This window comes from Cricetulus griseus (genome assembly GCF_003668045.3).
Source record: "Cricetulus griseus strain 17A/GY chromosome 1 unlocalized genomic scaffold, alternate assembly CriGri-PICRH-1.0 chr1_0, whole genome shotgun sequence".
In the NCBI taxonomy this organism is placed as follows: domain Eukaryota; kingdom Metazoa; phylum Chordata; class Mammalia; order Rodentia; family Cricetidae; genus Cricetulus; species Cricetulus griseus.
The window spans coordinates 236,771,550-236,788,892 of record NW_023276806.1 but is presented as its reverse complement, the minus strand read 5'-3'; the positions used below and the strand labels follow the sequence as shown (position 1 = coordinate 236,788,892).

The following is a 17,343-nucleotide window of genomic DNA, read 5'->3' as shown; positions in this document are numbered from 1 at the left end:
TTAACTTAAATTACATATTCTTTTATAAATATAAATACGATCACATGAAATACTTGAGTATAATTACATGCAGAAATGTATAAATACATTAGGTAAATGATTCTAGAATGAGTAAATTAATTTTCAAAAGTCTGTTTACTTCCCTTTAATTGAACATGCATAAAGGCAACAACTAAAAAGAGGATGAGAGATTGATGGGACAAGGAATCCAAGACAACAACAGATAACAAGTCTGTCCATGAGAAGGAGCTTACTATATTCCTACTTCCCCTATTAGCCATGAACTGTCTCCTTTATTTTCTTTTCAGATTACTAAATTCCCATGTTCCATTTGTAGCAGACATGGCATATTACGGAGAGTATGATAGCAAAAGGCTTCATTCAATCCACTTAGAATTTCAGCTGTAGAGAGCTTGTAAGCTCACACATGAGGAAAATTGAATTGAGAGTAATAAATGTAAATATATATGTACATATATAGTGTTTTATATGTAATTATCTGATCTATAATTATTTTATTTAAACTCTTATTAGGAATAATTACTTCTTATGCTTCATGCAAGACCTGATGGCCCTAATTATTTTTACTTTTTGCTCTGAGAGAAGAATAATAATCTTGCTTTTTATCCAAAATCTGAATTACAATTTACAATAAGAAAATCCAGGCAAATTATTATTTAGAAATGTCAACAGAACTTTCAACAAGTTTAATAGCACAAAGTGTGTAAGGTTTAATATTAGTCACTGTTAAACTCAATTTGATAAAAAAACTTTGAAATTTGTTTTCAGATTATTTCTATGACCTATAAAATGGCAGTACTTACAGAAGAAATTAGAATAACAAAATTCAGTGAACCAAAAGCAGAGGCTCCAGAAAATGCAAAGCATATGTTTGCCTGTTAATCAGAGGTTGTCCAATGCAATTAACACACACACACACACACACACACACACACACACACACACACACACACACAACTACAGCCATTTGAAGGCAAGAAGAAAGTTAAGAAAGCACTTTGTTGTTCTTCTTAATTATCCTAAATTTTTTCATACACAACCTCTAATCTGTGTCTGGTATTTTTTTTGATAAACAACTTTTACAAATTAATTCTTAGTTTACTTAAGTCCGCAGTGGTTGCTTAAATTCTCAGAATTTGACCAATGAGATAGCAAGTCAGATAAAATTCCCTGAGGCCAAGCCTGAAGACTTAAGTTCAATCCCTGGGATCTACACAATGTAGGAAGGGAAGCAACTCCTTGAAGTTGCCCTCTAGCTTCTATGAATGGGTGTCATGGCATGTGTGCAGCCACACAGTCACTCAAACAAATACACACACACATTCACATACTAAATAAAAATTGAAATCCTGAGTATTATACTATCTATCTCTATCAAACATTTTCTAAAACACTATCTCATATATGAATGAATAAATACTTGAAAACTCAAGAGCATCAACTCTGAATTAAAGGTGATTGTAGAAGACCAAAGCAACTGAAAAATTAAATTGTGTTTAATGACAATGAGGTCGGTGTGTTCTAGGAATACAAAAACACAAGTGTCATGTGGGCAGAGCTTGTGAGCAAGTGGAGAGGGAGAGGGCCAAGAATGCATGGTAGGATTGGAGCAAGACCATTTAGATAGAACCTTGATTCAGGATGATTTGAAATTCATAGTTAGTTTTGTTATTCTCACAGTTTATTTCTCCAAAGACTTTTAAAAGATTCCTCTTCTGAAAGAGATGGATGTTTAATCGTTATTTTCATTGATTGGTTGCTAAAAAGACACATTTCCACTAAAGGCACATAACTCAAATGTAAATCTCTTTAACAAACAGGCATTTATAAAATTCTGGAATGCTAACTGTAATTATTGAAAAACTTAAACAGAACACCAATGAATGCAAAGATAATATGGCATTACAACAGCTGGAAACATATGAGAGTGCACACTCCTCACACAACTTCAATTACTTGAGATGTAGCTAATGTAAACACACCCACTGCTCACTCTTCCAGGACATAGGCATTCTGTTTAAAACCTGTTTACACTAAAAAATGGAAGATCCATAACATCACATTCTCCAGCCTCTTCAAGGGCATGTCACATCTCCTAGGCTCATCAGGAAAGTTAGTAATACGTTTCTTCATTGATTCAAAACCTTGGGGAATTCCTTTGCTGTTTGTTTTTTATCGTTAATCCTGTTATCATGAGAGAAAAAAAGTATGATATTTCATCTCAAATATATATTCATGTAATTTTTTTCAAAAGATATTTTCAAGGCCCAGATTTAAAGCCATAATTATGATTTTCTGACTTAGACACATAGTACTCTTCCATAGTATAACACTTTATTCATCTATTTAGCTTTTTAAATTTTTCATATATATAAATGTTGTTTGTTTGCTGAATGACAATTTATATTTCTCAACTGCCCTTTTATTTAATTGCTGGGACCTTCTCACATTATAAATTATGATAAAGAGATGTTGGTTTTATTATAGTTATTAAGGGCATTTAATATAGAATTCCATACTCAAAGTTCCCAAAAGACTTATCCAAATTTATTAAGTCAATAGTAAGTACAATAATGAAATAACATCTCATTATTCTTGATAGTTTGCACATTTAAAATTACCCTGACTTTGGGAAATTGTGTTTCAGGAAAAGGAGTCATGTTTTAATGATTTGGTCACGTGAATTCATAAAATTCTGTGGTCTATGAATACATGTACATTATTTTCTAAAATACACAGGAACTTAAAAGCTTATTAAATTATTCTCATAGAAAATAACAAGGACTTTACAAAAGTCATACATACATATACATACATACATACATACATACATACATACATACATACATACTCGTTTTTCAAGACAGGGTTTCTCTGTATTGCTTTGGAGATTTTCCTGGAACTCACTCTGTAGACGAAGCTGGCCTCAAACTCACAGAAATCTGCCTACCTCTGCTCCAGAGTGCTGAGATTAAAGGCATGTGCCACCACCACCAGGCAAAAGTCATATATTTTTAATGGATAGTTATGTTGACACACTGCAGAGAAAATATAGAATCAATTTTGAACTATTATAGTAAATCAGGTGTTAAAATAGTGAGTTACATGCATTTTGTTATATAGTTCTTGCAAAAATTATGTTAATGTTGTACATAACTTATTAACTCCATAATGTATATCTAAAATACATGAGTTATTTTTGCTTTAATATTCTATTTCCTGAGTTGTTGGAGAAACAGTAGTGAGAGGCTTATTTAACACAGCATTGCTACAAACCTTCATTTGACTAAGAATAATATCTATGAAGCACACTATACAGCAATGCATGATAGAATGTCAAATCCACAGACTTGTATAGCATTCCTTACATATCAGCTATTCTAACATCTTTATTGATATCAGCTAAGTTAACCTTGTAATTCTTGATCATATAGATATTATTTTTCCACTTTCAGGTGAAAATACTGAACCTAAGAGAGGTTAAAATATTTTGTCAAAACCTGACAATTAGCATTACCATGTACAGACTTCAAGCCCAGGACTGTGACTCCAAATTATACACTCTCCTTTTTTTTTGTGTTCCACTCACAAATTCTTTGAGTTCTCAAATTTTGTATCCATTCAGTATGTTGAATATTCAATGGATATAAACATAAAATTGAATCAAGAAATAAGATGTTTTAGAAGCTTAAAATACAAAATGACTTTAGTTTATCTGGCAAGACATTTAGTTGATTATCTATCATGCACCACTGACATTAAAATTAGAATGAAGAAAAAGATAACAGTGTCCTGGGGCAGGAATATCGTTCTTTCTCAAAACTATAAAAGAAATCTGACCATGTCCTTTTAAAATTCTGAAAGGACAAATGTACAGCAAATGCCTTTGGTTTCTGTATCAATTAGGTATCATTTATTACAAACCTACTCACAAGTGTAATGTGATTAATCTTTGCCATTTATGTAAATTAAGTTAGCTTTAGGGAACAAATGAAAAGTACTTCACAAAGTGCAGTTTGAGACCTTGAGGCCAAGACAGAGTCTGGGTGGAATAACAGCAAGAAGAGAAAAATATGTTTGAGTGTGTAAAAGAAAAGAACTTAGGTGAAGACAAAAACACATCCTCTTTTGTAACACAAATAATAAAAACCCAGATACAGATATTGGGTTTAAGCTTCAAGCTGAATGTCAGAAAAGCAAAGCTGTCAGCCACTAGCTCTTACCTCTACCTCAGGCTGTCTTCTCCTCATCATGATTGGAGACTAATCTCTCCACCAAACCTCAGTCTGCAATTCTGTCCACACCAAGACTCAGACTGCTATCACAACCTGCTGCCTATTTGTTTTAAACCTCTCAAATACTGGGACTAAAGGTGTGTGATCCCAAGTGCTGAGATTACCTTGGTGTGAGCCATTTCTCTTTAGGACTGGATCAATTTCATGTAGCTCAGTGTGGCCTTGAAGTAACAAAGATGTATATGCTTGTCTTTGAGTCCTGGGAATAAAGGTGTATGCAGTCATTGGTTCACTCTATGGCTTGTGGCTAGCTTTGCTTTCTGTACCCTAAGGGAAGCTTTAATAAAAATAATAATACACCACCCTCTCAGATTTTTCAAATAATGCATAGTCAGAACCTTATTAGGTCCTGGAAAACAGAAATAAATTCTACCTACTTTTTTTTTCAAGAAACCCTCAATCTATTGAGAATGGCAAGCAAATGTAAAGGTGACAGTGACAGTGCAATGTGGTGCACATTCAGTGAGCCATGTCTCTTATCTATCAGGCGGCACTATTATAAAAATACAAAGAAATTATCTTGATCACATTACATTTAAATTAAACTGATTATTTTAAGCATATGATATAAAGTTAGTTTAAATAAAATGAACATATGTCAAAGTAAAAAGCAAGATTTTCTTTCTTTTAATATTCTGAACTCATTGGTAACATTTTAAAACTTGACTGAAAGACTACAACAAGATGACTGACAGTTTCTACAACAAAAATAGGGAAATTAGAGATCTAAAGGAAAATGAATGAATGAATGAATGAATGTAATGAAATGAACAATTAACTTGAATTCAAGATGTTGAGGGATATAAAGTTCATATCAAGAAAGTAATGTTACTACTTAACATTTCTACATGCTGCCTGAGAATAAACCAAGGCTGACAGGACAAGTGATGGGATAATACACACACAGTTTTGAAATAGACACAGGATAAATAAGACTGAGCTGTGTGAAACAATCATCACAAGTGTGCTCAAGGAATCAATGTAGATGGGAAAATTGTCTTATTATGTTTTCTGTGTTTGTACTCATTAGATTTATTCCTCAGAAAATAGATATTTTGTACATTACATATCTTCTACATTATTATTTATTATATATTATATATCTATTTTATGTTATATTACAGAGTATTATAAAACAGTTCCTTCTATGATGTAAAAAGTATGATTGATCTAACAGTACATATAAGTAAGTCTACTAAAAGCAAAGTAAGCATGTAAGATCCCTGTGCATACTAGTGCTATTCTAATTTGATGTTCTGTGCAACTCTAAATTCAGACTTCTTTTTTTTTTTTTTGCAAAGGTCTACATGCATGCCATAGAATATGATGAAAGAGTGAATAAACCTAAAAAACTATATTGCTCTTGATTGCAATCAGCATGTTACATCCACAGCATAATTATAAAATTGAAAATGTTTCATCAGATTCACTAGAATTTCTCAGTGTAGCTCCTATGTGCACACACCCATTGAATATAAATTGTATCTCCATTTATGATCAGTTGGAATCTGAATCACACATTTGGTGCTAATCTACACCAAAATTAAGCTCCCTCCAATGTAAATTGTTGGGTGAACTATTTTCAGGAACACAATTAACAAAATATCTCTCATATTACTCATGCAAATGAGTCATTCATTTGAAAAGTTCATTCTGGATGCATACATAGAATCTGAAAGCATGGGACAATGCAATGAAGCTAGTGAAATTTCGTTTATCATATTTTTAGGTTCAATACTTGTTTTAAAAATATATTTATTTATTTATTTTTGCTTCCAGACTGCAATTTCCCCTCTCTCCTGCCAGTCTGTCCCCCTAACACCCCTCTGCTCCCACACTCCCATAATCCACTCCCTCTGTTTCTATGTAGGAAATAACAGGTCTCCTATGAATATCATGATGTATCAAGTTGAATGCAGTAAGACTAAGCACCTGGCATATATTAAGGCTGAGCAAGGCAACCCAATATGAACAATAGGGTCCCAAAATCTAGCAAAAAGAGTATGAGACAAGTCCTGATCCTATTATTAGGAGTACCACAAGAGAACCAAGCTACACAACTATAACATATATGCCAAGTACCTAGGTTAGTCTCATGCAAGTTCCATGGTTGTCCGCTAAGTTCCTGTGACCCTCTATGAGCACAGGATACTTGATTCTGTGAGTTTTCTTGTGGTGTCCTTGACCTCCCCTGGCTCCTACAATCATTTCTTCCCCTCTTCTACATGATTCCCCAAGCTCTACCTAATGTTTAGTTGTGGGTCTCTGCTACTGTTTCCATCAGTTGCTGGATGAAACTTCTTTGATAAGAATTGGACTAGACAATAACAGAATATCATTCAGCATCTTTACATTGACATATTTTTTCTCTCCAGTTGTGTTTTGTTGTATCCTAGGTTTCTGAGTCTGGCTTACCTTCTTTCTAACAATTATTTTAATGGATAAGAAGAGGGGCAAGGAAGGAAATAGAGGAACACGGTTACAATTAAGCAGCTTTTTATAGATAGTTTGGAAGCTTGATATATTAGAAACCTCTTAAAATGTCTCTCTTAGAGTCCTCCTGTTGCCTAGCTTCTCTAGTTGTGTGGATTGTAGTCTGGTAATCCCTTGCTCTATGTCTAAAATCCATATATGAGTGAGTGGATACCATGTTTGTCTTTTTGTGACTAGGTTACCTTGCCCAGAATGGTTTCTTCTAGTTCCATCCATTTGCCTGGGAATTTCAAGATAACATTTTTTTTTGGCTCCACTGAGTAGCACTCCATTCTGTAAATGAATGACATTTTTTGTATACATTCTTCAGTTGAGGGGCATCTATGTTGCTTCCAGGTTCTGGCTATTATAAATAATGCTGCTATGAAAATAGCTGAACAGATGTCCTTGTTGTATGAATGTGCTTCCTTTGGGTATATGTCTAAGAGTGGAGTTGCTGGATCCTGTGGTAGACTGATTCCCATTTTCCTGAGGAATTGCCATACTGATTTCCACAGTGGCTGTACAAGTTTGCACTCCCACCAGCAGTGGAGGAGTGTTCCTCCAGAGAAGGGGAAAGGGACAAGATCTTCTGAACAAATTGGGAGCATGGGGGGTGGGGAGAGGGAGCTAGGAGAATTAGAAGGGGGGAAGTGGAAGGGTGCGGAGGACATAAGGGAGCAGAAAGTTTGTGTAGGGGGAAGAATAGAGGAGAGCAAAGTAAGAGATAACATCAGAGAGGGAGCCAGTATAGGTTTAAAGAGAAATTAGGCACTAGGGAAATGTCTAGAGATCTAAGGATGACAACAACTAACCATCTAAGCAACAGTGGAGAGGCTACCTTAAATGTCCTCCCCTGATAATGAGATTGATGACTAACTTATATGCCATCCTAGAGCCTTCATCCAGCAGCTGATGGAAGTAGAAGCAGATAGCCACAGCTAAACACTGAACTTAACTGGAATCCAGTTGCAGAGAAGGAGGAGTAATGAGCAAAGTGGGCAAGATCAGGTTGTTGAAACCCACAGAAGCAGCTGACCTGAACAAGGGGGAAGCTTTTGGCCCCCAGACTGATTATTGGGAACTGACACAGATCCAATGAATGTGGGTGTCAGTGAGGAGGTCTTGGAAATCTATGGGACCTCTTGTAGTAGATCAGTACTTATCCGTATCATAGGAATGGACTTTGGGAGCCTATTTCACATAAAGGGATATTCCTTCAGCCTAGAGACATGGGGCAGGGCCTAGGCCTATCCCAAAGGATATGACAGACTCTGAAGACCCTGCCCATGGAAGGCCTCACTCTCCCTGGGGAGCAGAAAGGGGATAAGTTAGGAAGGGTATTAATGTGGGGCAGGGGAGGAGGGGAGGTAGAGGGAACAGTGATTGACATGTAAAACAATCTTGTTTCTAATTTAAATTAAAAATTGGAGAAATAAAAAAGAAACTTCCTAAAATATATGTTGTGGAATATTAGTTTAAGATGTGTTACATTGTTTATGCTGTGGAAAATTTGTTTAATGATGCAAAAAAAATGTGTTTCAACTGAATTTCTCTTGTCACCAAAGGAAGTTTCCAATACCAGTATTGAGCTATATCTAATTGAGTTGTTGGCCAAAGGAGTCACATGGTAATCCCTAAACAACACAGACTATTGACAAGATTAATAGGTTGCTCTTCACAAAGTGTCAACAAGGCCCCATTGCTGAAGACAACACCTATACAACTCATTGAACATGTACTGGTTGAGCTAATGCTTATGTAGAGCCTTCACTCCTATGTTCTAGAGTCTCTGACACAGGAAGGAACTCTCCGTGATACCAAAACAGAAACAAAAACACCAAGCCAGCCACAAAACAATTGATATACAATGGTGTCCTGCCTGCAAGAAATGCTATGGCAATGGTGGCATGAAGCTCCTGGAACTAACCAAACAATAGCAGATTTGACTTAACACCCACTCCAGGAGAAGTAGCCCATTGGGTTACCAAGAATCAGAGACAAGATAGCCCAGAGACACAGTATACAACTAAATAATACTTGTATAAAAACGAACAAAATTAGAGTGATATAATGAATTCTAATGATCTGCTATACTAAGATCAGTAGCTTTCTCAGCCATCATCAGAGAAGTTTCCTCCTGCAGCAGATGGGAACAATCATACTGACCCACAATTAGAAACTATTCAGAGATGGGGTAGATGGCTTGAGGAAGAGAGAAGAGAGAGAGAGAGAGAGAGAGAGAGAGAGAGAGAGAGAGAGAGAGAGAGAGAGAGAGAGAGAGAGAGAAAGACACATAGACAAAACTTGGAACACACAGCCCTAAATGGGATGTTTCCATCAAATCACTCACCCCAGAGTGGAAAGAGTTTAAGAGCCAGAGGGGATGGAGGACACCAAGGGAACAATGACTTCTAAATGAACTAAGTAAAGTTCATATGAACTCAGAGACTAAAGCAGTATGCACATTTCTGCGCCTGTCCACACCAAGCTCTCTGTGCTTGTGATATAGCTTTCAGTTTAGTGTTTTTATGGGTTTCTTGAGTGTGCTGATAAGTGGATCTCTGACTGTGTGCCTTATCTTTGGTTCTTTTCCTTCTTTTGGTCTCTCTTGTCAGACTGTGATGTGTTAGGTTTGTTTTGTTGTTGTTATTGTTTGTTTGTTTGTTTTATTTTATTATGATCTCTTAGAAGCCTGAACTTTTCTAAAGGAAAACACAAAACAAGGGAGTGGAATTGGATGGGAAGGTTGTGGGAAGGATTTGGGAGAAGTAGAGGGAGTTTAAACAATAATCAGGATTTATTATGTGAAAAAGGAAGAAAAATAAAACACAAAAAATGCTTGTCATAAAAGTATAGGTTTTGATGATTTTTAAAACGTATTAATTATTGTAGAAAATGTTCTTTGTTTATTATTATATTCCCCTGCATTTTAAAGACATTGGTTTTCAGGATTGAGGCACTACCTGTCCAGTCCATATATTTTAATGTCACATAATGTTGAGGTGTGTGCTCTACCTCTTAGATGCTTGAATAGTGACAATATTTAGTTTTTGCTCTGTATATTTATTTTGCTTTCATTTTCACTTTTTCTGAGTAATTTAAAGTATATCCCTTATAAACTGTAAATATTATTATCTTCATACAAGAAGTATATGTTATAATCCCCTTTAAAATATAGTGTAGAGGAAAGTTTCTGTCCTGCCCAGTCCTGCAGCTGTTCAGTCCCAAATAAACACAACAGAGGCTTATATTAGTTATAAATTGTTTGACCTATTATGCAGGCTTATTACTAGTAAACTCTTAAGCTTAAATTAACTTAAATTTAACACACAATTCTTATCTATGTTTAGGAACATGGCTTGGTACCTTTTCTCAGTAAAGCATTCTCATCTTGATATCTCTGTATCTGGCTGGCAACTGTATCTCTGCCTTCCTCTTCCCAGAATTCTCCTAGTCTTGTCATCTTACTATACTTCCTGCCTGGCTACTGGCCAATCAGCATCTTATTAAACCAATACAAATGACAAAACTTTACAGTAAACAAGAAAATTATCCCATAATATAGTATTATTTTTATTGTTTTAATTTTTCATAGTTTCAAAAATTAACTAATTTTAGTCATTTTCAACCTTGAATATCCCCTTCATCCTCTGACTTTCTGGCTACAACACTTCATTTCAAACAGTCCCAATAATTTATTTTTATTATTCTTGTTTTTCCTGCATTAGTAGAAAATGCTTTAGTCTCAATTTTTTAATTCTTTATTATTTTTAATTACTCATATTTACATATCCAGCCCCAGAATCACTGATCTTTAAGGATGTTGAGCACTTTCTCAAGTGTCTTTCAGCCATTTTGGATTCCTCTGTTGAGAATTCTCTATTTAGTTCTGCACTCCATCTTTTAATTGCATTGTTTCCTGTTTTGGTGGCTAGCCTCTTGAGTTCATTGTATATTTTGGTGATCAGCCCTCTGTCAAATGTGGGGTTGGTGAATATCTTTTCCCATTCTGTGGGCTGGCATTTTGTCTTGCTGACTGTGTCCTTTGCTTTACAGAAGCTTCTCAGTTTCAGGAGGTCCCATTTAGTAATTGTCAATCTCAGTGTTTCAGCTACTGGTGTTATGTTCAGAAAGTGGTCTCATGTACCAATTTGTTCTAGGGTGCCACCTACCTTCTCTACTACGAGGTTCGGTGTGGCTTAATTTATATTGAGGTCTTTGATCCATTTGGATTTAAGTTTAGTGCAAGGCGATATATATGGATCAATCTGCAGTCTTGTACATGTTCGAATCCAGTTATGCCAGCACCATTTGTTGAAGATCCTTTCTTTTTTTCCATTGTATAGATTTAGCTTCTTTGTCAAAAATCAGGTGTTCATAGGCATGTGGGTTAATATCAGGGTTTTCAATTCGAATCCATTGGTCAACCTATTTTTGTGCCAATACCAAGCTGTTTTCAGGACTATGGCTCTATAATAGAGCTTGAAGTCAGGGATGGTGATGCCCCTGAAAGTTTCTTTATTGTACAGGGTTGTTTTGGCTATTGTGGGTTTTTTGTTTTTCCATATAAAGTTTGCATACTGTGCTTTCAAGGTCTGTGAAGACTTGTGTTGGGATTTTGATGGGAATTGCATTGTATCTGTAGATTGCTTTTGGCAAGATTGCCATTTTCACTATGTTGATCTTACCTATGTAAGAGCATGGGAGATTTCTCCATTTTCTGGTGTATTCTTTAATTTCATTCTTTAAAGACTCAAAGTTCTTACTATACAGGTCTTTCTAGTTTTTGGTTACTGTTACCCCAAGATATTTTATTTTGTTTGTTGCTATTGTAAAGGGTGATGTTTCTCTGATTTCTTTCTCAGCACATTTATCTTCTGTATATAATAGAGCTACTGATTTTTTTTAGTTAATCTTGTGTCCTGCCACTTTGCTGAAGGTGTTTATCAGCTGTAATAGTTCCCTTTGTTTCATTGAGTCTTCACAGTGTTTCCCTAGTTTCTGCTTTATTGATTTCAGCCCTCAGTTTGATTATTTCCTGGTGTCTACTCCTCTGGGGAGTGTTTGCTTCCTTTTGTTCTAGAGCTTTCAGTTGTGCTGTTAATTCTCTAGTGTGACAATTCTCCAGTTTCTTCATGTGAGCATTTAGTGCTATGAACTTTCCTCTTAGCTTTCAAAGTTTCCCATAGATTTGGGTATGTTGTGTCTTCATTCTCATTGAATTCTAGGAAGTCTTTAATTTCTTTCTTTATTTCTTCCTTGACACAGGAGTGGTTCAATTGAGTATTATTTAATTTTCATGAGTTTGTAGGGTTTCTGCAATTTGTGTGGTTGTTGAATTCTAACTTTAAAGCATGGTGGTCTGATTTTCACATCACAGTTTTCTCCTGATTATAGTTTCTTCTCCCTCTACTCTCACTTTCTCCCCACCTCCCCATCCATTTGAATCCATCCCCTCTCTTTCTCTTGCAGAAAACAAACACTCTTTTAAGAGATAAACATAAGATTAAAAATAAGCACAAACAGAAGAAATAGAGCCTAAGAAAGGGTAAAAGAAATAGACATAAACAAAGAGACTGACTCATTCAATACTCAGGAACCCCATATATGCACAAAGGCCTTGTCAAGAAAAGGCAAGCGAGAGAGAAATAAGAAATAAGTAAGATAAAAATAAAACATAAACAGGTAAAAATTTCAAGAAAGCCTTGACATGATATTATATAAGGAACCTCAAAAGTTGATATTGAGTTCCTTTGTCTGTTGCTCATCTACTGCTGAACACACAGCTTATTGTTAAGAGTAGTTTATTTCCACCATGAGACTCCCTTTGGGAAAACCAGATTCTCATTTGCAAATATGAATCAATTGGTCATTGCTTCTGAGTTAGGGGTAGGTGTACATTTATCCTCTTTTATGTTCGGGGACCCTATCTTTGCCGATTGCAGGCCCTTTGCCGATTGCCCAGTCTCTTAATTCATATTATGTAGCTCCTGTTAATTGAGATGGCCTTGTTATCTTTATATCTTTGATCTTCCCTGGCACTTACACTCTTACTGCATCTTCTTGCACTGTGCTTCTTGAGCCCAGAAGGAAGGAATGTCACAGAGACATCTGTTTTAGGACTGCCTTCTCTGAAGCCTCTCACTCTGCATAGTGTCTGGCTATGGGGTCTCTGTATTTGTTCCCATCTGCTGCAGAAGGAAGCTTTTCTGATGCTGGCTGAACAAAGTGCTTTATAATTTTGTTTTCTTCACTCTCCATGTGACTAATGTTTGGGATTTAGCCATAGTAACACAATTGAAGCCTACAAATTAACATGCTGATGAAACCTAACTAATAGAGATTAGTCTCTATTACAAAACTCAAAACTCATTTGTGATTTTAGTAGTTATCAGCACACCAGTGTCTCTGTCTGTAATTCAGATTGCACAGAATAAAATTTTATCAATTTTATCTGCAAACTATTAAATTTATAGTGTAATTTTTTATCCAAAATCATGAAATAATGAAGCATTTTATTAGTCTGGCATAATGACATGAAAAGAATCACACCCTTATATTAATGCACACTGGAGAAAGCTACAGGTTGTTCTGGTTATGGTGTCTCTGTAATAGATGAATATAGAGATGTGCTACTTTGTGTTTATTCTACTTTCATTTCTAGCTTGGGATCGATTCATCTAGTTTTCTAGAGAATTAAAATGCTAATATGTCATATGATACCAGTTTCCCTTCTGAAGGTGAATCATAAATTGTTTAATAAATGTATATATAATAAGGCTTCTAGTATGCAGAGTATAAAGAAGTTTTCATTCAATGAGAGAAATCAAATGTGTAATTTCTAATATCGGTCAAACTGGGAATGTTGAATTATATTAGGCATTTGTTTTCTGTTATTGTAGTCAGTTTCATTTTCTTAAGCTTATAATGTAATTTTATCATTTCCCTTTTCCATTTCTTCCCTTTAACCATTTTATGAGTCCCTCTTGCTCTTTCTCAGATTTTTACACATTTTTCTTACATATATATTACATTTATTATGTGTATAATATAGACATATAATACATATACTATAAACATAATAAATGTATATTATATATTATACATTTTAAATATATTTTATAAATACATATATATAGCCACTAAATCCCTATAACTGCATTGGTATGTATGTTTTCGGGGCTGGCCATTTAGTATTGGAAAACCAGTTATTTTTCTCTACCCTGATGGAGACTATGTCTCTCTTAGCATTTCTCAGATTCCTGCAGTTCTTTGTCTAAGACTGTAGCCTAGGTGCTCTTTCTTTAGTGGATTTAGGATGTACTGGAATACTTATATTTTAATGGATACTGAATAGATATTTCTGAACCTAGTGTGTCAACTTTCATGTAACTCAGATTCAAGTTTTCTTAAAAGGTTAATTTTATTTTTTTACCTGAATCAATTTAGAAGCACAAAAAATGGCTAAAATAATTTATTATTACTATCTTCCTGCTAAAAAATTATTGCAACTATGGATCTTAATAGTAAAAGATATTTCAATGGTACTGATAATGATACTGCAGATGAGGTAAAACTTTACCTTTGCCCTCTTAAGGTCTGACTGGCCATGAAAATTACATTGACGTAAGGTAGGTTAACAGGAAAAAGGCATACAATTTTGGAGCCTTCCAAAAGTAATAAAGATTTAAAAATGGCAATGTAGAAATACTTTAACAAACTGAACAAGTGTGAGCAAACAGTAGATTATATGTGGTGGCTAAAAGAAGATATATGCTATTTTTTAACCTAGCATGTTTATGCACAGTTCTTTTGAATGCACATCCTAGTTGAAAAAATACTTCTGTGCCATTTTTCACATAAAAGAGTATTTTTGAATTTATTTCTTTTTATTTTTGATAATTTAATATATGTGTAATATACTGCCATCACTCCTACACTTTCTCCTTCATCCAACAACTCTTCTCATGACTCATGCTCCCTGTCAAATTCATTACCATCTATCATTATTATTATTACATATACACAGATGTATGTGTGTTTGTGTATATGGATGAGTTTGTGTATATGCAAATATATATATTTTGTGTATTTGTGTGTGCCTATGTCTGTTTAAAACCTACTGAGTCTATCTAGTATTGCCAATGTGTACCTTATGTTTAGGCCTGATCACTTGAATTGGTTAACCTACCAAGGAACTCATCCCTGGAGAAAAGTCCCTCCTTCAATTTTGTTTTATTTTCCTTGCGAACACACTTATGGAATTTTTCCACAGATAAATGTATCTTTCATCTTTTATCAAAGACACTGTTTGTTGTTATGGTTATTGTGGTTGTTGTTGGTGTTGTTATTGCAGCATATGAAGGCTATCATGAACATCCACAACTGGTTAAACACAAATAATAAAATGTTTTCAAATGTTCAGTCCCAATTAGTCAACACAGCCTCTACCCCTAGTCCTGAGGGAACATCACAAGAAATGGAAAGGAAAGATTATTAGGGCAAGGAGACCATGTGCCTACTCTTAAATTCTATCTTCTTGACATGACAGGTGACATAGTTGAAATATCAACAATGTACTTGCCTATTCAAGATATGCATAATGATAAAAAACAGTCACATGAAATTGTTTAATCTTCTGTTTCAAAGAAGGGACACAGTTTCCTGGGTGCCTTCAGTGAAAATAACACATGTTAAAGCAACATATTTTGGGATATTTCTGTTACCATATATTGCCATATTGATATCTAATTCAAGGCAACTCATGCTTCTCCATTCTTTGTGACAACAAGAACATGACTTTGATCACACTGCTACCTGTTTAAATTTGTTCATTTCAGTTGTGGGAATCAATAAATGCAAAAGAAAAGCAAAGAAGTGAAAACTAATTTAGATAAAAAGAACAAAAATTGACCCATAAGTTATACCACATTGCCATATTAATTTATTTGCATCATGTATGTATTTTTATAGACACAAAGGCTTTCTCTGCCTATCCATCATGATGTGAGATTGATATTTCTGTTTGATTTCTATGTCATCTTTTTGTGAATGAAAGGGTGATGAATGCATAGTTTTTAGGTGATTTTTTCATGTTTTAATAATACTCTGAAAGTGACTTTTATTTCTACATATTTACTTTTCTATACACCCTTTTATAATTCATAATTATGGTTGACTTTAATGAATTTTCTGTCCTTATCTGTCTCTCCATGAGCAAGGAATATCTTTCAGGTCAGGGGCATATTTTATGTTTCTTCTTCAGTTAGTTGTAAGTGCCAAATTAATTTCTGCTTATGTAAGTAATATAGTAAGGCCATTTAAGATTCAAACATTCTGTGTAAGATTTATGTAAGTATACTGATATTTAATATATAGTTATATATTAGCTGTAACCCTCATCAATTAATTTCAGTTTCTCTTATAAGGAATTTTGTTAACACATTTAAACAAAACAAACTTAAACAATGTTTTTAGGCAATGAGCCTTATTTATTTATTTATTTATTTATTTATTTATTTATTTATTTTTGGTTTTTCGAGACAGCGTTTCTTTGTGTAGCTTTGAAGCCTATCCTGGCACTTGCTCTGGATACCAGGCTGGCCTCAAATTCACAGAGATCCACCTGCTTCTGCCTCCCAAATGCTGGGATTAAAGACCACCTACGCCCTGCTTTGCTATGAGCCTTTTAAAAATATAGTGTTGAAACTAAGTTATAGGTAATAACTAATTCAGCATCTGTATTACGGGACATGTGTTTTTATATTATTACTTATTGCATAGATTATATATTTTATTATTTATGTATATTTTTATCATTATCTTAGTATTTCCTTTATCTTAAAAGACACATTAAACTATTAGTCTATCCCTTGGAATATAAATCTTCAGTACTTATCTGCTATCTTAATATATTTACTTTATTATGGAGATTTGGGTTTCTAATCATAAACATATTGAAATTAAAAGGCCATCAGAGAGGAATAAGATACAGTTATGCAAAATTTTTAGGATTCTTAGTATCTTTTAGGATGAAGAATACCTTTGTGCTGAAAACATGATCATGAATTTGGCTGCAGAATCTCTTCATGGTAATTTATTCAATTGACTTTTTATTTGTGCCTGGTGGGCATTGGTGTACATAAATTCTGAAAGGTTGTGTAAAGTACATAATGTGTGTCACTATTTTTCACAAGGCCAGTTCAAACTAGAGGAAATTGTGTTTTCATCCTGCTCCATGAGATGCCAATTCCATTACTTGCTGATGTTAGTCATAAACACTTTATGTTTCCTAAAAAGACGTGTTGTATAAACTTTGAGCAATAATTTATGGAGAAATGAACATCTCCAGCTTGTTTTGAAAATGGATTGTAAAGCACAATATATGCCTGTCAACAAAGTCCATAAAGATTGCACTAGGTGGGTCTGTCGGAAGCAATGCTAATCCCGAGGGTGATGTCAGACAGTAACTACAAGAGATGATTTTGCAGACCAGCCAGAAAACAACCATGAAAACTGTTCTCAAAAACCTGAATCAGCAACATTTTTTCTC

The 17,343-nt window shown here is 34.5% G+C and overlaps 1 protein-coding gene across 1 annotated transcript in view; it reads left to right on the top strand.

Annotated features, from left to right (window-relative positions):
- The window catches only part of Galntl6 (polypeptide N-acetylgalactosaminyltransferase like 6), a 1,027,971-nt gene that overhangs the window by 264,886 nt on the left and 745,742 nt on the right, over positions 1-17,343 (top strand). The window lies entirely within an intron of this gene.